Source organism: Gopherus evgoodei, chromosome 2, assembly GCF_007399415.2.
Source record: "Gopherus evgoodei ecotype Sinaloan lineage chromosome 2, rGopEvg1_v1.p, whole genome shotgun sequence".
Classification (NCBI taxonomy): Eukaryota; Metazoa; Chordata; order Testudines; family Testudinidae; genus Gopherus; species Gopherus evgoodei.
Genome location: NC_044323.1, coordinates 208,873,642 through 208,900,766, shown reverse-complemented (window position 1 = coordinate 208,900,766; position 27,125 = coordinate 208,873,642). Strand labels below are relative to the sequence as shown.

The 27,125-nt window shown below is 40.6% G+C and overlaps 1 long non-coding RNA gene across 1 annotated transcript; it reads left to right on the top strand.

The window, feature by feature from the left end:
- The first annotated feature begins 483 nt into the window (after positions 1-483).
- On the top strand, positions 484-26,754 carry LOC115646687. Its single transcript, XR_003999102.1, has 4 exons — positions 484-550; positions 24,601-24,607; positions 24,699-24,708; positions 26,742-26,754. It is a non-coding gene; the product is annotated as an uncharacterized LOC115646687 (long non-coding RNA).
- The last annotated feature ends 371 nt before the right edge of the window (positions 26,755-27,125 follow it).

Below are 27,125 nucleotides of genomic sequence, written 5' to 3'. Positions count from 1 at the left end.
GGTCGCCGCGCGGTCTGGGGGTGGGCCCGGCAGGGGAGCGGGGCCGCCTCGCGCTCGTACCCGCAGCGCCGGGCTGAGGCGATGCCGCTCCCCGGGGGCCCGGCTGCCGGAGGAGGATGAGCGAGCTCCTGCGGGGGCAGTTGTAGCGGCCCCCCCCCCCCCGCTCCTGTAACAGCGGCGAAGGGGGGCGACGGCCCAGGTGTCTCGGGCCGGGCCTGACTGCAGCGGGGCCGCGGCGCGGGGAGGCTGGAGGAAACCTGCGGGGCAGTAACAGGACTAGCCGGGGGGGGGCTGGTCATTAGCGAAGTGCCCCTTGGCCGCGCGCCTGTGTGACGGCGACAAGGCCAGACCTGGATCAGCGCCCACAACGCACCTGCCTGATCTGGAAGAGGAACATGAGCAATGCCCGCCCACTGGCTGTGTCTTTCTCACTATAACACCTGCTCTGTCACCCATCTGTGAGCCACAGCAGAGGAAGGGGCTGGGCTAAGGAATCACATCACTGCTGAGACCATCACTTTCAATTGCTTCAACCGTCCAGCATTTAGGGGTGCTGGGAGCTAGTGAGCCAAACTGTAAACTCTGAATATGATGGAAACCACTTCAAACCAGTCCCCTAGTTCCAGCACCTAGGCTAGGGTTTCAATTTTTGCAAGAATAATATGTCCACTGAACAATAAGGAAAATTTGTTTTATTTCCAATCTTGTGTTCTTTTCTGTTTCCAAATGAAAAGTGAGCTCTTAAAATACCAGCCAGATGGCAAGATGTTCAGTGAAATAAATTGCAGGCAAATATAAATTTAAAATGCTGCAGAATAATGCCTAAATCCTTTAGAATAGCACAAAAGCAGAAAATGATTTGGAAAAGATTAATGCAGAATCTTGATGGCTACATATCCACTGACTCAGGAACCGTCTTTGGCAATAAAAACTTCCTAGAAAAATCAGCTCATACTGTGGTGACCTTCATAATTGCTGACCCTTATCCTGGTGTCTCATTCCTCCATGATATTTTTATGTAATGATATATTTCTGTTAATTTTCTTTCTATCTGGGCCACATCTTTTAACTGTTAAAGCTTGTTGTCCATCAGTTGCAGATACAATAGAAATAACTTCAGTATGCCACTGGATACCCAGAGTTGCCAACCTTAGGATTTAACAGTAATATGGGTAGGTTATAGCCAAGAAGTAGTGCTTTAACTACACTAAAATACTGTTATAAGCTGATTTTCTGGAAAACACAAATTCTGAGTTTCCTCATGCATGGAGCATCTTTTAAACATCTACGAAGACATCTTGTTTTTTCCTTCAAATTCCCCCTTAAAATGTCTTTACTGTCATACCTAAAACAATCTTGAAAACAGATAAGCAGCTGATATGCTGAAACCACTGCCTATTGTGCTGACCCATATTATCTAACTGTTTCTTAGTGCTCCTTCCAGCTGCTATATGCACCTGCTGTTTTGTTTTATATTTAGATTTTAAGTGCTTTACTGCAGAAGCAAGCTTTAATGGGTTTGTAAAGTGGATAGAATAGTGGGGTCCTGTCTATTGTGCGCTCCTAGATACTACTACTGCAATACAAATAAGTAGAGTCCTTTAAAGAATTTCTCTGTGGAGAAAAAAACACAATTGCACAACTCAGTGACACAGCAGGTGTTGCAATGTTTTTTCTCCACCTTTTCTTTGTGTTATGTACTACATATTTGAATGTCCCTCTAGTGGTAAGTCTTGTAGTACTACTTAATACAGGAAATACATGCATACTACCCAGAATAGTTAGCAAAAACTGTGGGTACCTCTACCTAGCAAAAAGAGGAAGAAAAAACAACCTCACAGAGCCTGTTTCAAAGCCTGTGTTAGCCACACTATGTGGCTAAAAATAGAGTAAACATTCCAGAGGGAGCCTGTACTTGGAGACCCCTCCCTCACTGGGTCTCTGAACCAGGCTCCACCCCAAGCCCAAAATTCTGACTGTACAATGTGATACAAAAGTTGACAATGATGTGGATGTGACCCTGAGCACCTCATATTTACACTCTACACACTGCTGTAATAATCTGTACACAATATTCATTGTGAGGTATCATTTGAAAACTAGTAATTCGCTGTTCATGAATATTCTTGTGGGATATATGTACATGGTGTCTATTAAGAGTTATGAATATATCCTGAAAAATTATTAAAGTGTGTTTAAACCAGGCATGTCAGGAAGTTAGTGAACAGGTCTGCCCTAGACAAAGGAATGTGTTTGCTTCTCTGACCAGCTCATCAGGCAAAGACAATCAAGGTCCATTTTTACATATTAGGTAAGCAAAGATAACAAGTAGGGGATTAGACAGCCTGGCATCTACACCCAGCAGAAGAGAGAAGCTTGATCTGGATTTTACTTTTCAAAGACTACATTTCAAAGGTTTACTGATCTACAAAGACACAGTGAACCTGCGTCTGCTGAACCTTAAATGATAAGCAATAGAATCAACTGATTCTGTATATTGCTGTATTATAAAAGTGTTTAGAGTGAGGTCTTTTCTGAAAGCTAATGTCACACTGGTGACTAATATCATGAAATTTATGTATTAATATTATGTAAGGAAATATGGATACTTAATTATGTGTTTTCAGGTCTGTCACCAAACAGGGAGAAACAAGTTCTCTTTCAGACAGGAGAGAAGGCAACTATTTACCTGTCTCCAAGGTAAATTAAGTATGGTGGAATCAAAACAATGGAAGCCCTATTTACATACAGGGGGGATGGGAAACCCAAAGGAAGGGGGAAAAAAGCATAAGGTCATCTTGCCTCTTGGAACAAAGTTATTGAACTTTAGAAGATAAAAGCAAAGACAGAAACTGTCTTTGGCATCCATCAGTGGACAGGTTGCTGGAATCAGAGTTGCTGAACCAAGGCTGACTGCAAAGCACACAGACTTGGTGTGACCTGCATGTTTGTTGAGGACTGTAAGCAACCCACGCAGAGAGCTACAGTAGGAAACCTGGGTGCCTCATATTGCTTTGCTATTGTAGCGCTCTGCAGTGTGAACTACTCAGGGTTACGGAGTAGGTGACACAAGTTCTTACTGGTCTGGAATGCACCCTCAACCCCATGACAGAGCAAACAGACACTTGCTGATTTCTACCTGATGGTGCTAGGGCACTGTGTGTTAGTGATGTGGCTGAATAAAAACAAGTATGTGCCTATGAGCAACAGGAACTAAGGTTTTGGGTTACTTACATTTAGCAGCATCACATAATGAAACAAGTTACATGGGAACTCAACCAGGCATTAATAAACAGCTTAGCTTAAATTGTTAGTGCTTACTTATTTCCCTGTTGAAACTAGGAGAAAAAGTTTCTGACTGCATTCAGTCTTTAAAGTAATGATTTGCAAATTGTGAGCTTAGGACTAAAGATTTTACTTTCCAGTTCACTTTTGAAATATGATTAAGCAGTAGAGATGGTCAACAAATAGGGCAAATGTATGACATAGCAAAACCAAATGTTTTTGCAAAAACCCTAATGTATAAAATATTCCTACAGTGATCCCACGTAAAATAAAAGGAAGAAAAACGGACAGAAGTAAAAAATGTTGGCATGGGGAAAGCATACATTTAAAATCAATTAGTTTCACCTTTACATGATTAGCTAAAGAGTGACAAATTTGGGGGATGATCAAATGGTACTTTTAATAGGAGAAGATAGCAGCTATTCAGCAGAAATGTATTTGTGCATTAAGGCACACAGTCTTAATTTAGCTTGCAATCCATATGGAAAAGGCACTGTGGTATCGCTTATGAGGAAAATAAGGAGAGACTGGTTGGCTTTGACTCCAAAAGTAGAAGAATCATGTACAAAGAAAAAGAGTCTCCATCCATAATTTTTGGTGTATGAAAATTCCACAACTATATAGCTGAAAATGTACCTTGGTTACTGACCACAACACCTTGATGGTCATTTTAAGGTTCTGTGTCAGCAGTATCTGCACACACCCCACTGAGGATGCAACACTGAGCATTGATCTTACTTATATGTATAACATTGAATAATGGAAGTAATTAGACCTTGGAAGTGATAGCTTATCAATATAACCATATAAAAATCTTCAGAAGATATTGGTGAAGGGATTTGAGAAGACATTATTCTATCTCAAGTTTAATGAATGGGTGGCTTAGTTTTGTGGTTTAAGGGGGCTTTTCAACTGTACATAGTAAGATTTATTTCTGGTGACCAGGACGAGATTAAGATACCAGACAAAATCCTCAATCGGTATAAATCAGTGTAATGGCAATGAAATATCTGACCCAGCTGACGTCAAGCACCATGGAAGTAGCTGAACTGTATGTACAAGGGCATAAGGGCTATATGACAGGAAACATAAATCTGTGGAGACTCTCCATCCAAGTGATCAACTCCCTTCTAGTGGACTTTCAGGGTCTGATTTTCATTCACTCCTGATTTATGCTGACATAATTCCATTTATTTCAAAGGACTCACTCATAATTTACACTAGTGTGAGAGAAGAATCAGGTACCTCAGAATTTTTAGAAGTAATTCCAGTGATTCCAGCTGTCAACGAAACAGTCAGTACCAACCAGCAGGAAGAGATGCATTTAGGCAGTCTATACCGATGGTACTCTGTGTAATGGATACAGTAGTACTGTTACCTCGGAAAAAATGTACTTGGAAATTCAAACTACATACCACAAACTGGAAAAAGAAATGAATCTACAAAGAGACATCATCCAATCTGTACTCATAAATCTCCTACTCAAATGGACATAAACAGTTAATCCAGTTAAAAATGTATCTACACCTACAGGACCCAATACTCTGAATTTGTTCACAAAGTCAAAGAAGTCTATCTTGTTATAATAAATAATATAATAAAATCACAATTTTAAAGCACTTGTTAACTATTAAACCTAAGAATAAGACTATTTTACATATCTTATATAAAATGTTAATAATCTGGTTGTTTTCGCTGTACCTTTGTGTATGTGTATATTTCCTCGTGTAATAGAGCAGAGGAGTGTAACAGTAATAGCATATAGTGACACATTCTATATGTTCATACAACTCCCATCAAAATTAATGTAAATTGTACTTGCATATCTTATTAAAAATTAATAAAAGTTGCAGCTGCATATCTGAGGGCAGAATTTAGCCAACTACATATTAAAGTAAATATTTAATAGTCAACCTAATAAAAACGTAATATAACAATGTCAATGTAAGTTAATTTTATTATGCAAAGCTTAAACTTTTCATAGTCTGACCTGTGTGCATTTAAATGTGCACCTTTAGTGTTGCAGAAACATACTGTAGGTTTTTGCATTTACATTAGTTTTCTTGGATCAGATGCTTCTCTCTACTGTGCTGAATAAGCAAAAGAACAAGAAAATAAACACAAGGGGCCCAAAGTTAATTAAGACGAGGGGGTAGCAAAACTTGTTCAGCATACTCTACCATGGCAAACTGCATATGGACTTCCATGGGATGTAAGTGAATTTACTAAGGGCAGAGGGGGATGGAGTCAGGGAGCAGATGCTTTGTGCAGCATGCTCCCTTAGCAACCTGGCAGACTTCCCAGTTAAAATCCGCGTGGGAGTTAAATGATGTTTCTTGCAGCATTAACTCCCCTCTGTAGTTTCTAGAATCCTCAGAGAAGAGGATAGCGGGAAGACACCCGGGGAGGGCTGGGCTGCAGTAGGGAGGGAATGACAGCACAGCCCTTGATTGAGCTATTCTACCAGGAAGAAGTGGGAGGCTTAGGAGCAGAGTAGAGTGAAAATGCCTCCGTGGATTCCCAAAATTCAACAGGATTGGAGGATCCTTAAACTGTGCATTATTAAAGGGCTGTGTACTCTACTGTGTCTACAGGGTAGTCAAAATCCTTAGTCCCAGAGACCTTACTCACTCTGGTCCTTTGCAATTCAGTTTCAAGACAGATTTTTCAGTACATAGTTAATGGAAGAGTTTATTTACTCCTTGGTCAAACATTTACTTGATGGTCTTAGTCTAGTAGTTTGATTAGGTTTAGAGCAGATTTCTTGGATAGTATATGTGTTAGGGGTAGGAGTAAGAAGGGTGAGCCAGTTTAGTTCTGCTTCAAGGTAGATTTGTAGCTAGCAAACCATAGTGAGGAATCTTGCAATGTCCATGTATGAAATCCTTATTTTTAGTTACAAAATGTGTGTACTTTTGATGTTGCACAATGTTTTTCCCATGGACTGAATCTAATTGAACATGCCAAAATATAAACAAGTGCCATTTACCATAAGCTAATTATTTTGTTTAAAAAACAAATGAAAGCAGCTTCTGGTCTGTGACATTCATGCAGAAGACATTGCCTCCAAAGTGAGCACATTCCATGAATGAGAAATCATGCTACTATATTGCCATAGCCCTCATCCCCTTTTCCCAATTCTTTGTTAACTGCACAGTAGTCCATGTCTAAAATTAGACTGCATGGTCTTTATGGCAGCAACAGTGTGCCAGAGTCTCCATTGCCTTATACTCTCATTTGCACCTGTGCAGGCAAATACAAAGTGCTTTAATTCTAATTGTATAGTTTCTTACCCATAGGTGTAAATGGCTAAATAAGATGTAGGGATGTCAATACCCCTGGTGAAGTCACCTGCAGGGACTGAACCCAAGTCCACTGAAGGTAAACACTTGAATCCACGTGGTTTACACTAAAGGACAAGGGCCCTTAACTAGGAATCAAGATCCAGTAGCAGATTCCTGAACCTCACAAACTATTGAGGAATAAAGAACCACACTGGGTTAAGGTATGTTATAAAAGTCTGCAAAGAATAAGGCCCTGTGTCTTTTTTCTTTGTTCTATGAAGAACCTAGCATACTTTTGGGTGCTACAGTTGTTTCCTGCAACAACTGATGCAAAGCATGATTTCCTCTCTCTGAAAGTATATGGTTTAATAACCAGGGAATCACTGGTTAAAGAAAATACTGAAACCAAGTGCCTAACAGCAGCAACTTTGTATATACTTCTAAATTTCCATAATTACCAAGCCATAGTATCAACCACTGTTTGTGCATGACAACAAAAAGTAGAATAAAGTAGGAAATCACTCTCCTTCCCTCCCGTTTCACTTCCTCATCAATATAAAGTCAACAACAATTCAGAAAGAGGCATGAATTTGCAGAGATTACAGGAATTCCTCTGGAGATTTTTTTCCTAATGTCAATATATTTAAGGAGGCTTCTCTAAGTAGTTGAAGACAGTGTTTGGAGAAGCATATGTTAAAGACAGATTGAGAACTTCATATAGCTGCCAAGTTTTGTGCAACTCCATGTGTGACAATAATGAGAGAGATTTGTAAATAGGCAAAAACTATGAACTTCAGCTTAGGGGGGAAAAAACATGATTTAGTGCTCGTGAAAGGCATGCTTCCCATACACCCTGCCATGCCAATGGGACACAGTCTTGATCTGACGGGAAACTTCCTCTGATGGGGAACTTCCTTCAGGGGTAATAGGAGTAATTCATGACAGTGCAATTTTTAAGTCTCACTGCTGAGTCTGACAGTCCATGCAAAGTGCAGTGGTGATTTTGTGATGTTAGAGCTGTTATTGAGATCCACGAAACTCCTCTGACATGGTGGGTACCAAACACCCATTAGATAGTGTAACTGTGCCTCGGTGGGTCACAACTGAGAATACCAAATTCAGGAAAAACTGCTGAGAAATAAGGCGGACACACTCAAAAACTGGTGGTTATTTTCCCATAACATATACCAAACAAGCAACAAAAGTCAACTTCTGTTTCACCACACTGGTTAACAAGAAATCAGAACAGCAGTTTCCTTAGGCATTCCAGTCCTTGTATCACCACCAAAAACTGTGAACTTAATGAAGAGTGGTTATTTAAAACCAGTTTAATTGAACAAAAGTTTCTTCTGACCCCAAAGGACGAGCCACAAACCTAGGTCAATATATAACTCAGATATTACCCAATAATCATGCTGTTGCCAATCCTTTAGTATCTAAAATCTAAAGATTTATTTATACAAAGAAAGAAAGGTGAGAGTTACATGCATACAAATAGCATAATCATATTCAGCGAATCATAACCTTTCCATAGACATCTTACATGCCACATTTTGTACAAGATTTGTTGCAATTATATAACAGTGGTAGCAACAATGATCTACAAGGTCATAGTTTAATCAGATAATGTCACAGATGGAAAAACTTTCAGCTTAATGAACTGGACTAGATTCTAACTATAGACAAAAAGTTCTATAGCCCATCAGCAGTGTTAAAATCACTGGTTATCACCTGTTTAGGAAGGATAGACAAGGTCAGATGACTTTTGGGGGCCCCGGCACCTGGACCGAGGCCCCACTTTGCCCATGTTATGCCCCGAGGCCCTGCCCATGCTCTGCCTGAAGCACCACCCCTGCGCAGCCTCTCCCCTTGAGGCTCCTCCCACTGCTCGTGGGGGAGTAGCAGGAGGGGAGAAAGGAGCCAGTGGCTGGCATGCAGGCATGGGGGGGGACAGAGAGGAGCAAGCAGCAGGTAGAGGGGAGGGAGCAGAGAGGAGCGAGTGGTGGGTGGGTTGGAGGGACTGAGAGGAGTGATCAGTGGGATGGAGGGGGGGAGAGAGGAATAAGTGGCGGGCAGGGTCTCAGGGGGAAGAGGCCAAGTGGGGGTGGGGCCCCTACTGAGCGTGGGCCCGGCACCAAGGCAGCATTGCAACCATTGTAAACCCGGTACTAAGGATAGAATGCGTTAAGAGGTGGAATGGTGGCACCCTACTTTAATGCTGTTTCCTGTTTTAGAGTTACTGATAACTCGGAACCAAAGCATTTTAAACTGATATGGTTCAATGTGCTAACTAATAAAGTGCGTGTCCGTTACAGACTATTGAATTAAATTATAGAATAGGATAAGTCACTCCTTAAGCATGTGTCTGTAATGTATGGAAAGAAAACGTTATTCTGGGGGACTTCAGTTTAGGAGATATATGCTGGAGAACTCATGCAGTCAGTAGCAAAACATTATCAGACATTCTAGAAATATAGAGAGAATTTTGCAACACAAAAAGCTATTGCACACAACATGGGGTAATTATTTTGTACCTGAATTATGATGGATAGAAATGAATTAGTTACTGAACTGGAAGTTGCTGGTTGCCTAAGGACCAGTGATTGTGACCTGTTTACATTCAGTGTTGGCAATGAGAGGACAGCCCCAATTGGTAATATGCATACTTAGTGATTCAAAAGATTTAATTTCCCAAAATTGATTGTGAGGAAAAATTTAGACAGAAAAAATGTAAATAAAAATTGGGAGTTCTTTAAGAAGAGTTTGTTAGATGGCCAAAAAGTCATGATTCCACAATCAAGAAAGAGGACAACTTTTTATATAAAAGCTCACCCTAATTCAGTGGTGAATTGGAGGCAGCAATTAGAATAAAAAATATATATATATCACAAATAGAAAAAATGGGAAATAGATAGCTATTGATATACATTGGAAGTTATGAAGTGTAGAAAATTGATGAGGGAAGCTACAGCCATCATGGAAAAATCCATGACTGGCAGGACTAAGGAAAATAAGTTTTTTTTTTTAAATGAAAGAAATCCTACCATCAGTATAGGTCTGTCACTAGATGGAGATGGTAACATTTTTAATAATGCTATAGAAAAGGCAGAAGTATTAAATAAATATTTCTGTTTTGTATTTGGAAAGAAGCAGGATGATGTACTCATATCATATGAGGATGATGAAGTACTTTCCAGTCCATTAGTAACCAACAAGTATGTTGAACAACATCTACTAGTGATAAACATTTTAAAATCAGCAGACATAAATAATTTGAACCAAAAGTCCCAAAAGAGCTGGATCAGGAGATCTGTGGCCCACTAATGTTAATTTTTAATAAATCTTGGAATATCAGGGAAATTACAGAAGACTGGAAGCATGCTAAGTTTGTGCCAATATTCAAAATGGGCAAGTGAGGTGAGCTGAGGAACTGTAGGTCAGTTAGCCAAACATCATTCCCAGGAAAAATAATGGAAAATCTTATATAGGATTCATCTAAAAAAGAATTAAAAGTTAGGAATATAATTAATGCCAGTCAACATGTCTTGATGAGGTTACTGCTGGTAAAGGTAGCAGCATACATGTAATATACTTAGATTTTTGACTTAGTATCATGCAACATTCTGATTAAAAATAATACTGTATAATATCAATAAAGCACCCATTAAATGAATTAAGAACTGGCTAACTGATAGATCTCAGAAGGTTGTTTTCAGTTGGGAATCATCATTGAATAGGGGTTTCTAGTGAGGTTCTGCAGGGATCAGTACTAGGCCTGACACTATTCAACATTTTCATCAATGATCTAGAAGGAAATATAAAATCACTGCTGATAAAAAGGATTGGTAGAAAAATAGATAATGATGAGGACAGGGCAGTCATATAGAGCAATTTGGATTGTAGGATAAGCTGGGTTCATTCAAAAAAACTGCATTTTAATATGACCAAATGCAAAGTTATCTAGGAATAACAAATGTAGGCCATATCTACAGAATGGGGGACTGTATCCTGGAAAGCAATAAGACAGCTCAACGTGAGTTCCTAGTGTGATGTGTGGCAAAAAGGGGCTAAATATAATTATTGGATGTATAAACAGGGGAATAGTGAGAAGAAGTAGAGAGGTGATTTTACCCCAAGATATGGTATTGGTGAAGCTGATATTGGTATACTGCGTACAGTTCTGGTCCCCATGTTTTAAAAAGGATGTTGAAAAACTGGAGAGGGTTCAGAAAAGAGCCACAAAAATGTTTTAAGGGCTGGAGATTTACCATGAGAGACTTAAAGAACTCAATCTATTTAGCTTATCACAAAGAAGATTGAAAGGTGTTTAAACACTTTCATAGGTAGAAAATATGGGGTACTAAAACACTCTGTAGTCTTGCAGAGAAAGGCATAACGAGATCCAATGGCTAAAAGCTGAAGCCAGACAAATTCAAATTAGAAATAAAGCACTAATGTTTAACAATGAGCATGATTAAACATTGGTGCAAACTACTAAGAGAAGTGGTAGATTCTGTATCTCTTAAAGTCTTCAAATCATGACCTGGATGTCTTTCTGGAAGATGTAGGTTAGTCAAACACAAGTTACTGGACTCAATGCAGGGATAACTGGGTGATATTTGCATTTAGGAGCAGATCCTTCTCCCAGGGCCACCCAGAGGATTCAGGGGGCCTGGGGCAAAGCAGGGGAGCTGCAGCGCTTGTACTCACCCAGCAGCAGTCCGGGTCTTCGGCAGCATTTCAGAGGCGGGGGGCCAGTCGCTCTGTGTCTTCAGCAGCACTAAAGGGTCCCCCGCTGCCAAAATGCCAGCCGAAGACCCAGACTGCCGTCGGGCCAGGGCTCACAGGGCCCCTGCAGCGCCTGGGGCAAATTGCCCCACTTGCCCCCCCCCCCCCCCGGCAGCCCAGCCTGCTCCCCTTAAAGTCAGTGGGAGTTTTGCCATTGATTACAAGAGAAGCATTCCTGGGCCCTTAATTTCTAACTTGCTCTATAGGGGAAACTGACATATCAACTACATTAAAAACTCTTGGACAAGTAACTGTATATTTTTAGAGATGAATTCATGGAATGAAGAGAATTATTTTTAACTTTTAAAATTATTTTTTAAAGATACTCCTCTCTAAGACTATAGACACATAAATAAATAATTTTTAAGTGCCTACAGGTTTATTTAGACCTCAAATTTAGGTCCTTTTGGGGTAAAATGATATTCTAAATCCATTTTTTGGTTTTGTTTTGGGTTTAAACATTCTCCTGCATCTTCCGCATTTCAGGCATCACAACATTGCAATAGAGTCTGAGACCCAGAGAGAGAGATATTCAAATGACATGTAAAGAAACTTTAAGTGGATTTGTCTTTTCATTACCCCCTCCTATTCAGCCCTCCAACATTCCACAGCAGCCTTTTGCACATGGAGCCTGATCCAGCCCCTCACTGAAGTCAATGGAAAAAACTTCCATTGACTTCAGTGGGAATTAGATCAGGCCTGCAGAAGATGGGGCTGACTGTGCATCTTAATGCATGAACCACCATCCTTGTTCTCTCTGTCAAGTGATAAATCAAAAGCAGTTAGTGCTAATTAACTACCTGAATCCTATTTCTTGTAAGGCGAAGAACAATTACATATCACAGTCTGATTTGATTATACATTAAAAATTATGAAGCATTAGACAACTTGCTGAAATCAAACATACTGCCTTCTTTGTCCCTACTAACTCAAGGCCAGATTCCATAAGATCAGTACTGAATCATGTGACTAATCCTATTGACTTCAATTAGACTATTTCCATTATTTAGTACGACTCAATGTGAATAAAGGTTACAGAGTCCAGACTTCAGTGACTGTGCCGAAGAAGGTTATTAGATTTACTTGGCATAACCAAATAAATCTACATTAGCTGGTTATGAGACCTAAGGTCTGTTCCAAATGTTCATATACATTATACTCATGTGCTTTACTCCTTTACTATGCTCAAATACATTGCCCAGAAGAGACATCAGGTTAATTAGTTGGTAGCTGTATGGTTCTTCCTTAAATATAAGTGTATTATGTACTAACTTTTCTTTTTTACAATAATCAGGAAATATCAGGTTTTTCTGAAGACTGAAAAATCATATGTCAGAATAATGAAATATGAGTTATTTTTAGAAGATTTTTAGAAGTATGAGCTCACAGAGCTTATCCATATTGTATTTCTTTAGACTTATACAAAGGCACAAAAGGCTCCAGGCTCTACCCAAGGCTCTCTGTACCCCTTACATAAATTTAAAATAACAAAATGCAAGGCTACCAGACAGTAATATGAAGGTAGATCCCTTTGTGCTCCAGAGGATTGGGCAATGGACTAAGATTCAAGGAGATCAGTGAGCTGTTCCCAGCTCTGCCATTGAGTTGCTGTGTGATCAGGGACACTTCACCTCTCTCTGCCTCTATTGCTTCTTCTACCCTTTGTCTGTTTTGCCGGTTTAGGGTCTGGGACTGATTAAGCTAAGAGACTGGCTCTGGCTATAGGTTTGCACAGTGCCTAGCACTATGGGATCTTGATCTCATTTGGGGCTTTGAGGTGCAAGTATTTGATTGTGTGGACACAGCAAAACCCACGAGGAAACACAACTAGATATACTGTTGGTTTAAATGATTGTCATCTGCTCAAGAACACCTACAGAAAATAGTATGACTGAAACTGAGTTCCACAGAAAGAGTAACTGTAGGTAAAGGCCAAGCTAAGCAGACTGAATGTTCAATAGTCATATTTTCTGTTTGTATGTTTCTGATTCTGAGATTGCCACTTTCTTATCTATGAACTCTGGTCAATCCCCTCAATGTACTCAGACCATAAGCATGTACAACATCATCATCTGGTAGGTACCAGCTTGGTATTTGAAAGCATAGTCAAATTATTAAGACATTCCTTTGGAATATTTGGGTTTTGAACCAGGCTCTTCATCTCCTTTGCCATGTGATCTTGAACACACTATTTCAATATCTCTTTGCCCCGGTTTCCCAATCTGTTAAAAGACATAATAATATTTACATTGAAGAGTTTGTGGGGAGATGCCTTTTCCAACCTGCTCTAAAACAAAATTCACACACTGCGTAGAGTAAAAATCCACCTCCTTCCAGGGAGTTGGCTCATTAACAAAGAAATAAACAATTAGGCTGGGATTTTCAAAAGATCTTAAGGGAATTAAATGCCCAACTCCCTTAGCCTTCTTTAAAAATTTCAACCTTAGATAACAGCATTCAGTTCAAACCTTCAGGTCCAACCTCAGTACTACTCTGCACAAACTGTAGATCCTCCTCTCTTCTTGGAGACCAGCTCCTGACTCCCTTAGATATGTGAGGTGTTATGAAGTATCTCAGTGAACCAGCAATCCCTTTCCCTGCAGGATCATTGCCCGCTAACATGGTAGAGTATTTCAGGCAAGAATTGGCAGGCTTTTATGTATTTACCCTCACCAGAGCGACACCAAAGATATACTCTCTCTTTTCCCACATGCAACCAGTTGGAGTCCAGTGTCCAAAGACCTGAGAGCCAACTGTCGCTTTTTCTGCAACCATGAAGTTCACTCATAACCCCCTGGAGCCCAAGAGAGAAAGATAAAGTGCCTAGGGAAATAAGAGGACTAATCTCTATGAGTTGGCCTTTAATACTTTTATATCTGGCTGTCCTTTTGAGCACAAGCGACTTGAATGGTTTTGCTGCTCAGGTCATTCTCAGTGTTTGGATGCACCCTAAGCCCATCAGCCTGGTTATGATATTGTGAGTCTTGAAAATGTCTCAAAAACTATGTTTAGTCATGCATTGTTGAGAAAAATGGTATATTAGAAAGCAGGTAGAACTGAACTGGATTCTTGATAGAGTTGTACAGCAGTCTAGACGGGTTTCAAACAATTTTAGGTATATATCTTCACTTACCACCCTTAAGATAAAACATGGTGAGTTATGTAGAAAACCTACTATTAAGGATAAAGTCACATATACCAACAGAAATAGCTTCACAGCCCCTCTATGCAAATCAAGGAGTTCAACCATTAAATGGTCTCCCATAGTGGGGCATAGTATTGCTGAGTACCACATGCTGCTGCAAAATATTCATGAACACTTGAAAGCTGAAGTGCTTGCACTATAAAATGAATGTCGGAAAACAATCACAAGGTAATGCTGCTGTACATCTCCCTTCCTCCTCCACCCCATTAACAGTGCTGGCTGATACCTTTCTTAATAAAAAGTAATATAGTTGTACTTTGTGTTTAAAAAACAGCTTGGGATGCTTAACTACTAGCTCATTGAACATTAGTCAAAAAAGAAGCTGACAAAATGTGCCTGTGCTGTAATTACCAATATGTATTTTTAACAGGGCTAACAATGAAAGAACTGTGCAACTTTTATTTTCTCTGACACATATATGTGCAGTAGGATAGATCAGTTGAATATGTGGGTGGAAACTCACAGTAAGAATGTGGGCACAGATACTGCGTTTGACTACTAGTGAAATCACATAATACAGCAAATATAAAATTTACTATTTGAAAGCTGTGTAAATACGTAGCCACTGAAGTAGCTACAAATCATGTGTGCTTGCTTGGCTGACCATTCTTCACTGATCACTGAGTCTTTTCAAAACTACAGGATGTACTCAAACAAAATGGAACATTCCAACAGTCATGACCTCCAACCTGTGCAGAGCAAGTTAACATTGCTCAGTCATTATAAGTAAAAATAGACTGAATAACCATCAAGCTCTCTTATCATCTCCATATTACCCACAGTCTGCTTTTCCAAATGGATACTTTGGCTCTGAACACCCTCTAGCTTTTCAGCCAAAGCCATTATTGATATAGCTACAATCTCTGCTAATTGTATCTTCCAAGCTTCTTTGCTTGCTGTAACTAAATACTTCAAAATCATGTAGGGTTGTAGAACATTGCGTGAGTCACCTGTGACAATCATGCATGCAAATGCCATTTATAAGGCTGCAGAAGTCGCATTATCACAACTATTAGTGACTTGCAGCTGAACCACATTTATTGTTCAACCTCTTGGAAGATATAGCTCAGCATTTCCCCTTGTGTTCCTTCCTCCACAATTCCCCTACAAGTATTATTTTGACATTGATTCACAGGAACATTGGGAAAAAGAGAACATCTACGTCCCAAACCCCATTTTGGAAAAACCTTTGAGTGATTCGACAACTCAAGTACAAGTATGATTGTGACACAGATTAAGGCCTTGTCTACACAATCAGGGAAATTCAATCTAAACTATGCAATTTGAGTTACGTGAATAGTGTAACTTAAATGGACATAGTTTAGATTACTTACCGTGGGGTCCACACTACGTGATGTTGATGGGAGATGCTCTCCCGTCAACTTCCCCTACTCATCTCGATCCAGTGGAGTACAGGAGTTGACGGGAGAGTGATCTGCAGTCGATTTAGCAGATCTTCACTAGACCAGCTAAATTGACCACCAATGCATCGATCACTGCTCGTCAATCCCTCAGTAAATGTAGACAAGCCCTAAGACATAGCTACTTCCCCAAACTACTGAGAGACCTTGCATCTGAGGCACAAATAGATGTGTACTGCTCAGGAGTGAGTATCTGTAGCACTTCCTCCCTGACTATATGTATGTTGTACATATTATAAGGAGCCACATGCCAAGAGGGCACATTTTTTCAGGATATCTGTACAGTGGTTCAGGCTATAATGTGCCAACTAATTCCATATTTGAAAAGTAGCTCTTCCAGTCTTGCTAAATATGTGTATGGATTACGGGACTGACATAAATCCCATTGAAATCAATGGAAAGACTCCCTTTCATTACAATGGGCTTTGCATGATTTTCTACCTCCACATAAGCATTTCCTGTTCAAGTTTTATCCATCCCTAAACCAACCATGTCTTATTACTATTGATGCTCACATCAATCTGGCGTAGACATTCCAAGTGTGCAAAGAAATCATATGCACGCAGCACTGCCATTTCAGTATGACCACCACTCACCATGCATCTGAGTCAAAAATGTTTTGTGTACAGAACGTACTGCTGATGTGTATTAAATCAACCTATGAATGTCTCAGGTGTCCAGAGCAAGTGCAGATATGAAGAACACCTTTAGTTACTCATTGTAACTTGTAGAAAGTTCGTTCATTAGGTATACTGTGCCAAAGGACAAAGAAAGCATCATTCAAATAGTGGCAGCTACAGAATGTGAAATTGTATCTAAAAAAACAAAAAATAAAGAGATAACTAGTCTGTAAAGGAGATAAGGTGCCATTGCTCATATTTCTTTCCCTTTATGGGGGTCTTTCATCTTTATCGTACAAACACTGCAATATCTATAAATATGTTGTAGGTCACCATCTCTTTCTACAAATGCACTATGGTCACCTAATACTATACTTTTGGGAACTGCACAACCCTTGCTCAGCCTTGTGTCATGCAGTGAAAGAATAATCAGGAAGGGGTACATTCAGGATTGTCCCTAGGGAGGGTACAGGGCCTGGGACAAATCAGCCTATATGGGCTCTTAACATTTTTTATAGAGGTGAAATCTGGTGTGGAGAGGGGACACCAGTGCTGGGTGGGGGGCGGGGGATGATGGAGAGTCACACAGTGGCACCTGTGCTAGAGGCAAGGAGGCTTCCTGTGCTAGGGGGTTCCAGAAAAGGGAGGGTTCCGGGGTGGAAGGGCAATGGATGGGGTCAGCCTGGCACTGGCATGTGCCGGCAGGGGGATGGATAGCTCAGTAGTTTGAGCATTGGTCTACTAAACCCAGGGTTGTGAGTTCAATCCTTAAGGGGCCATTTAGGGATCTAGGGCAAAAATCTGTTTGGAGATTGGTCCTGCTTTGAGCAGGGGGTTGGACTAGATGATCTCCTGAGGTCCCTTCCAACACTGATATTCTATGATGCTGGTGCGGTGGCAGGCAAAAAAGAAATACAATGTGTGCTTCCCAGTGCCAGGCCCCCTGTTAGCCTTCCCAGGCACCTCCCAGCTGGCCTAGGTCCCTGCATGACACATGCACACTGAAGCACAGGGACCCGCAAAGCATGGGGCCTGGAGCAGTCATCCCAATTTGCCATACCTAAGGGATGGCTCTGGATACATTTTTGTTCATCAGCCAAGTATAAATATAATATAAATGTCTAAATGAAATGTATAAATAAAGTATAAATGAAATTTGCTATCTATGTCAGGAAGGAACCTCTTTGGTGATTGAAGCAACCAAAGTTTAGAAGTTCTATGCAATGCACATGTAACTGCAGACTGCCATAACTGATAAAATACAAGCATATTAAAACAGCTCACAGTGCTAAGATTTTTCTTGCCTCAAATATATTCAGCAGCTAGTTGTTGACGTTTCTGCTAGCTACTTAATTTTCTACCCATTGATGCCTGAAGGAATAGTGCTAACATATTCTGGAAACAGCAATTTAGGTCACATAATTGGTGTCTAAATAATAAACAGCCTGTTTCCAGTAAGTCTCTAATGGACAAAAAATTGTGAGAAGTAAGAATGAGGTAGCAATATTATTAATCTCATCAGCTATAAACGTCTCAGCTTATAAAGAAACGGGTGTCTAGTGAACTTATGTTGCTATCATTACACTATCAAAAGTATTTCCTTGCAAATGTGCAACATCCATCATATATTTTCTCAACCAAGGCCACTTAATTTGTATCTGATGTGGAGCACACACTTATATCAAGATAGACAATGGTTGCTTGTTTTTAGTACAGAAGAAGCTCAAAGATACGAACACCAACGTGAGACAAAAGCAAATACTGTACTGTGCCTGTATTGCAGCTTAAAGGTAGGCACATCTGGTTTGCCTGTCCCCACGTGCAGGGCAGCCACTTCCAGCAAGAGGCAGGAGCAGCGCTGGGATCTACGCCACTTTCAACCCCCCTCTGCCCAGACCTGTTGTTTTTTACCCTCCCTGTTCTGGGAGAGAGACTTGCTGTTTTCATTCACACACCCACCCCAGGTGGGGGATAAGCTTGAAAACTCATGCTGGCACTTAGTAGGGAGCGCAGCTGCGGCTGAAACCTGGCCTGGATTATCAGATGCTGGATCTGGAGCCCGAACTGTGCTTTGTTCAGAGTTACGGACAACCTCAGTTCCAGAGATGTCCCTAACTTTGAGGTTCTAGTGCAGTAAATGGTATTAAAGGCTGTAGCTAGGGTGACTAGACAGCAAGTGTGAAAAATCAGAAAAGGGGGTTGGGGGTAATAGGAGCCTACATAAGAAAAAGACCCAAAAATCAGGACTATCCCTATAAAATCAGGACATCTGGTCAACCTAGCTGTAGCATGTGGTTGGATACACTAGGAACACAACATGAAATATCCTAACATTAACGAGATTTGGTACAGTGATCATCTGAGAGTCATGCTTATGATATAATTTCTATATCAAATATGTGCAGCTATTATACATTAATATGGGCTACCTGGAAGCATCTAAAAATAACATTGGCCAGATCCCAGTGGAGCTACACTGACTTCCATGAGCTGAGAATCTGGTCCCATCAATGTATGGTTTGCTTTGTTAATGTCAGAGATACACATATTTAATTTTAAAATTTTAAATAGAGTATTAGAAAAATAGTTTACAGTATGCAGAAAGTCACCCACTGTAGCAATATCATGAATAGTACTCCCTTTGCACTGATTACTGGTGTACAATTTATTCCAATTTTTCAAAGAGAGAGCAGTACATTAAAATTCTTCATGGCATAGTCATAAAACTTAGAACGTAAAAGAGCAGCTTTATAAACAGAACATCAGATCATATTTCAAACAGGTGTTCTGAAATGTTACCTCTCCAGTGGTGGGGGGGGTTATACCACATACATTAATCCACAAATAGACAATTTGTGACTATTTCCAAAGCCTAATTTTTATAACAATTCCTTAAAACCAAAAGCAAATATTCAAGTTACAACCAAGTGGATATATTTCACACACTCACAGTTATGGGTGCGATTCTCCAGGAGACCAACAGGGGCAGCCCTTACTTAGGTCACTGGTTGTAAGTACTGTATCCATTTATGAAAATGTTGACCATAGAATGTAGATCACAGTATCTCAAGGCAATAACACTGCTCTGTGTTTACTTTGATTTTGATTCTGTACTCACATATTTAAGAGAGCACTAATATTTCACGCACTGTGGAGCAGAAGTCAGAAACATATCAGTAGTAATGTTTACTGAGTTTAATAATGTACCACTAGTCACCCAATGTAGCACATAGTTGCTATTTCTATTACCTTTTGATTAATATGTTGCATACTGTTCACAGTATTCATAGTTTGCCGTCACAATTACAAGAGCTGCATGGTTCTATGTAGTCAGCTTAGCATGCACATGTGTAGATATTATATCAAACAGGGCTTATTCTTCCAATAGTCTTTGATAAGCATTACTTATCCTGCAATGGCCCCAAAGTTCCTATCAATATGAATTCTTTAAAGGAAAAAACAGAACCAGAAATCTTGGTCATGCAATACTGTTACTTGCCCTGAAACGTGCCATGTGTTGCTTACAGTAGTCCATGAAAACAATAATACAAGTGAGGCTTATTGAGTTCTTATTGGACACTCATCACAGACACTGAATTATTTAACCATGATTTTAGAGCTAAAATGTAGTAATACTATGATAAATGACAGAACTCGAGAACCACAAAACACACATGGTATCCCAATTATACATTGTAATTAGCAATGGTAGGCTACAGTAAGCATGTAGAAACATCAGGCCTGTTCTTGTTTATGCTGGCAGAGTAGGGGGGCCTTAAAGTGTTCATAAGTGTAATTCATGCCCACTTTAAAGCCGCATTACACTTCCAGAGTGGTGCTAAGGGACCCAAGTTCAAATGAGAATCAAGCGCACTGTTTATTTCTTCCACAATCTCTCAGTTACCCAGATTGAGTCTTTGCATTTTTTGTTTCCCCTTTTCTCCTTGGTGTGTGGATACTGTATGTATCCAATGACAGTGGCTGCATCTTTTCCATCAAATCCCTTGGGAAGTTCTTTATTTCTGCAGCTACCATAATGTAGAGTTTGCTCCCATTTTCTTGGTCACAGAGCTGTAGCTGTTTCTTCATTTTAACAGTGTTTCAAGCCAGTAGCACAGGTGGGGATTCAGAGCTCCACCTCCGTGAATTTGTTCAAAGATTTATTGTTATTTATAATTCATTTGTTTTGATTAAAAATCATTTTGTTAAGCAGACTTTGTTAGCCTGACATCCTTTCTAATACTGTGTTTTGCTGCTTTGCTTCAATTTCACAGCAGAGGGTATATTTCTTCACAACCTCTTCTGGTTTTCCTCCTACCTCTCTAACTGCTTCTTTAAAGTGTCCCTTGAAGGATCCTCCTCATGTGCCCTCCAACTTTCTGCAGGAGTTCCACAGGGCTCTGTCCCTGGTCCCCTTCTCCACCTTATCTCTGAGTAATCTCTTCCACAAACACATATTCAGCTACCATTTCTATGTTGGAAGCTTATAGCTCTACCCTCTACTCCAGATCTGTCTTTTGTCTTAACCAAAAATCTCAGCCTCTTTCCCTGACATCTCCTTGTGGACATCTAGCTGTTGGCTCAAGATCAACATGGCTAAAAAGACAGCTCCTAATCTCTCCCTCCTTCTAAAGTCCTCCCTACTATCTCCTTTCTTGATCATTGTGGACACCACCATCCTGCCAGTCATGCAAGCACATAATTTGAGTTTCATCTTTGACTCAGATCTGTCTCTGTGCTCACATCCAGACTATGTCTAAATCTTACAGATATTTTCTGCATAATATCTCTAAGACACGGTCTCTCTTATCAAGCGACACAGCCAAAATTCCCATCCAGGCGCTCATCAGGTCATGTCTTAATTACTGCAACATCCTTCTCTTTGGCCTTGACAAATGCAATCTTGCCCTGCTCACACCCATTCGGCATGCTGCTACAAACACCATCTTTCCAGCCTGTTGCTGTGACCATGTGATCCGTACTTTGCATTCCCACACTAGCTCCCCATCTCTACCACATCAAACATAAGCTACTTGTTTTCCCTTTCAAGGCCCTTCACGGCATATCCCCGCCCTACTATCATCTCTCATTCACTATCAAGATGTTGCCCACTGCCTCTGAGCGGACCATTGTGCCAGCCTCCAGTGCCCACTTGTTAAATTGTCAAACACCTTCACGCTTTCATCCAGGCAACCCTTCACGTTTAGAAGGAGCTCGTCTGCAAAACTACCTCATTATCATCCTTCAAACCCTCCCCCAAACTCCCCTTTTCTGGGATGCCTACAAAAAACTTGACAACAGTTAGGCTGCTAGTGTGCTGGCACCACTATCATGCTATTTAATATTGTCTCATTGTTTTCTTGTATGCCCTGGTCTATCTGTCTGTGTCCACCTGTTGTCTCTTTCCATACTTAATTATAAATTCTTTGGGGCTGGAACCATCTTTTTGTTCTGTGTTTAGACAGCAGTTAGGACAATGGGTCATGGACCAGGGCCCTAAGCACAACAGTAATACAAATGCCTCAACAAATACCTTTGGCCCATCATCATTTCCAGCTTGGGTCAGGCAGTCCTTGCTTCACTTGTAGGTTTTGGCTGCAGTCAGTCTTAGCAACGCTCTGCTGGGGTGTGCCAGGAATTCTGGAACAGCATCATGTGTTTCAGTTAATTCTGTATTAGTTTCTCCCCCCTCCTGCAGGTTTTCTGACATGTTTCAAGCATAATTATTTCCACAGGATATTGACATAGCACACATGATGTACAACATCTATTTCAATACATTTTCCTGATTTTTCTGAACCTGATACCAGGATTTTCTGGACAGTGTGTTTTCCTTGTTTCTCCTGCGGGGGAAAAAAGAGGCACTGCAGTTCAAAACATGTGCATATTTGCCATATGAATTACCATCACATGCTGGGAACAACCCCTCATCCCAGAACATCTGCTGTCTTATGGTTGTACTTGCTTTGTTTATGCTTGGTGTCTGTATTTATGAGGCAGCCATAATATTGTAGTTCTAATAATTGCTTTGGGCTTTTTTCCAGGTCTGGGGCAGAAAAAATCAGTGTGTCATTAAAAATATTGGTCCCATAATCTATATTGGTGACAAAAGATCATTCTCCAGGAATGCCTTAAATTGAGCAATTTTAAGAGGACTTTGGAGACCACAGGTTGGAAGAGCAAAGCAGACATTTCCAAGCTGTAACTAGTAGAACTGTTGTTACAAAAGTGTGCACACGTCACTGTTATCGGATGCCTGAAATTATGACTATCCAAAACAACATATGTAATAATTAAAGTGACTTACTAGAAATATATTTAAGAGGTTAAACCGGGCTTTTTTTTATGTTCCTATTACGTTGTTTACTAACCAATTTTGCTGCGTCCCAAAAAGTTTTATTCAAAAGTCAAAATAAAATCCTTGGTTCCTTCTAACCCAAACAAACAGTAACAATCAGATCTTTACTGCATTTACTTTGATCTCTAAGTGGGGTCACCTCCCTTAACTGTATCTTATGGCTTGTTTTGGTCCAAAACTTTAAGTTCCTTTTGGTGGTACTGACTGGGGCCTTCAGCTCCAGCTTGTCAATGGAACCATCTTTCTCCAAACTAAATCATACCTTTCCTATGAGAAGTCTTTTTACTCTTACCCCTCTAATTGAGGCAGGGGCTGTATTTTCCTCCAGTTCTACCTCCACTGCACACATGTAAGTTAGCAAGGGTACATGCATTCCATCACACACGCGTTTCTCAGTAGTGCTATTCCAGGTAGATAAAACTCACCATGGTTTCTTCAATTCCCATTGTCTTGTCCCTTGTGTAGTAATTGACAGCAATGGAAAGAGAATGTGAACTGATACCCAGTCAAAATGGTTGGGTTTTTCCACCTACTTGGCATGTGTTTAAGTGACTACATACAGCAAAAGGCAATGATATATCAGGTCCCTGGCTTGTAGAGCAGTTGTGTCTACACGGTAGGTTTCTCTGCTATGATTTGTACACCAATTAATTCTCAAATCAGTCTTGCTGGCTGAAATTTGGCTTTTTAGAGCCATGTCCACAGGATTTTTGCTGCAAGGCCCACAACTGCTGCTGGACTTGAATGCACTTAAATATGTTTTAGTCATAAGAAATATGCTGTGATTACAGTTATTGTAAGAGTGTAGATGCAAGTGTGGCTGTACATTGTTATTCCCAATAAAGGGGGACTCATATCCCTATTTATTTGTGGGTGGAGTCAATTAATTACTTAGAGTTTTGATTGGCAGGCCATGTGACTGCAACAATTCTGGATTGGTGTAGCTGCTGTGATGAAAGACTTTATGTCAAACTACTAACCACTAATGTTGCATGTTAGATTTGTTTGCTTTGACGAAATGAAAGGCAGGAAATGTAGTGAGAGTCTTGCCTAGTTCTTAATGTCCCGCAAAATGAAATTTACACCACATTGAGGTTTAATCCATAGACTCATACACTTAGTGACTTGCAGGTATCGGCAAAGTGTAGCTAGTTTAACATTCAATGATTGTCATTTATTGCCATTAAACTATTTGTTTCATATTGTTAGTTGTACATTGTGGAGAATGAAGCTCTATTTTGTATGAACAACAAATGCATTTCAGTTTATCTGCTTATTATCCTGCTTGACTGCAACGAATTGTATCAGAGGGGGATGTTGGGTTGCGGATGGGGGCACAAACAGGAAATGAAACTATGAACAATAAAATAAAGTACAGCTAGTGTCATAAACAGATAGCTAAGGGTTAATGTCTCTTTCACCTGAAGCACCTGACCAGAGGACCAATCAGGAAACCGGATTTTTTCAACTTTGGGTGGAGGGAATTTTGTGTCTGAGGTCTTTTGTCTGTCTGCCTGCTTTCTCTGAGCTTTGGAGAAGTAGTTTCTGCTTTCTAATCTTCTGTTTCTAAGTGTAAGGACAAAGAGATCAGATAGTAAGTTATATGGTTTCTTTTCTTTGGTATTTGCATGAATATAAGTGCTGGAGTGCTTTGATTTGTATTCTTTTTTAATAAGGCTGTTTATTCAATATTCTTTTAAGAAATTGACCCTGTATTTGTTACCTTAATACAGAGAGACATTTTTATGTATTTTCTTTCTTTTTTATATAAAGGTTTCTTTTAAGACCTGTTGGAGTTTTCTTTACTGGGAAACTTCAGGGAAGTTGAGTCTGTACTCACCAGGGAATTGGTGGGAGGAAGGAGTCAGAGGGAGATCTGTGTGTGTTGGATTTGCTAGCCTGATTTTGCATTCCCTCTGGGTGAAGAGGAAAGTGCTTTTGTTTCCAGGACTGGGAACGGAGAGGGGGAGTCACTCTGTTTGGAGTCACAGAGCTTGTGTCTGTGTATCTCTCCAGGAGCACCTGGAGGGGGGAAGGGAAAAAGGATTATTTCCCTTTGTTGTGAGACTTAAGGGATTTGGGTCTTGGGGTCCCCAGGGAAGGTTTTTCAGGGGGACTAGAGTGCCCCAAAACACTCTAATTTTTTGGGTGGTGGCAGCAAGTACCAGGTCCAAGCTGGTAACTAAGCTTGGAGGTTTTCATGCTAACCCCCATATTTTGGACGCTAAGGTCCAAATCTGGGACTACAGTTATGACAGCTAGAAAGAATACCAAGGGTCCTTGAGGAAACAATGGGGATACAATTAATTGGGGAATGTCCCTGTCTGGCTCTATCCAGGATAGCCTGATTTAGTCTCCCCAAACCTAGGGGATACATTATAAAATTTCATAGGTTCTAAGGTTAGAAGAGACCTTTGTGATCATCTAAAGATCCTGGCCTAGGCACAAAGGGTGCATCTGTGCAGCATTGTCTAGGGAGAAGTCTCTGACAAAGAAAGCAAGACGATGCTACAGGGCATTCTCTATCACTTCCAGCCCAGGCATATGGAAGGCTCGGCTCAGTAGAATTTACCCAACACAGGCAAGGCATGAATATAGTGCAGGCATGACCCAGGCATAGAGGTCTTCATAGTTTTAATACTTGTCTCCGATTGCTATGTAACCTTGGGTAAACAAAGTTTTTACTGTTTTGAAGATGCTGTTTTTCAGTAACTTTAATCAGCTTCTTGTCACAGTTCCTTGGAGTGAAAGGGCTTATGCACGCCAAAATCCATTGGGTCTGTTGTATTAACATGGTTGGGAAATAGCCTAAAGACTCTTGAACTGCTTGGTTCCATCCTTGAAGGAGACCAGGCCTGCCACCTGAAGAGTGCCTGCAAAAGGGACAGGAAGGGGTCTAAAGCACAGCTCACCCTGTAACAGTGACAGAGATTAAATGAGGATCTCAGTTAGCCAGCAAAACTGCAGTGTTTTCACTAATGCTGAATTGCATTGCATTATTAATAGGTGTGCAAGTGCCAAGGAGCAATTAGATGGTAGTATAGAAAGTCACCAGTGATGGAGGCTATAAATATGCATCCAATTTGTATCTATGGCTACACTAATAGCACGCTTTGAAAAACATGGAAGTAGAGGGCTGTCTTGGAAAGCCCCAGAATAGGACTCTAAACATGACTAATCACGAGACTATTAGGAGATGTTATCTTGACAAGTCTTCTATTATTGGCATTTTGCACTTACTCTGAGCAATGATCAAGCAGTACTATGGCAGTTTTAGTAGCTGTAACATTTCAGCACGTAATAACTGGGGTAGCTGGCCTCAGTCATTAGTTTTACATTGCACGGTAGCCCTTGCCAATGTATTAGATATAAATACTGCTGGTTCTATCATTTTCCCACGTACACCTGCAGCCATACCAGTGCTAGAAGATGTTTCTTTAGGTTACAGCTAATTTCCCCAATGTACTTGGTGCTATAGATGGATGGCACAACCCAGTGCACAGTCTGCCCAGTAACCGAGACATAGATCAATAGGAAAAATGTCCAGGGCAAGAAGGTTCTGGGTGTATGTGCAGTGTGCGTAACATCATTAGAAATATTCATGCTAATTAATTAGGCTTCCCGTTATGACTCTGATGGGAGCTCTATGCAAGAAGTCTGTGCTCTGTGGTCTGCAGGGACACGGTGGCTAATAGGTGAGAAAAGGGTTGTGCACTTCAGCCACTTAGGCTTGGGGCAGCCAGCACAAAACCCCCAGAGCAAGGGATATTCTGAAGCAAGACTGGGGGTGCAGAGTGTGCATAAGACAGAGCGTGGCCATGATTTACAATTCCCCAGGGGCATAAACCATAAAATTACGGCACCAAGAAAATTAAGATACAGCAGCCCCATGACAGCCCCAGCTTGTGCCTTGGCCACGGCAGCAGCAGAAATAGCACTAGGGTTGAATCTTGCCAAGGAGTTGAAATTCACCTCTGTGCAGCAGGCCACCAGAAGCCCCAAGAAACTTTTAATTGCTAGTTTGAGGGCTTGTGTGTGATTGAAGATGTGCAGAGCTAGTCTGGTGCTGACCTTCTGCCAAGAAGTGAATTTCATCCTCACAGCACTGCTTGTGTAAAAGATAACTAGCTGTGCATCAGAACTATGTGCAGCAGAGGCATCCTT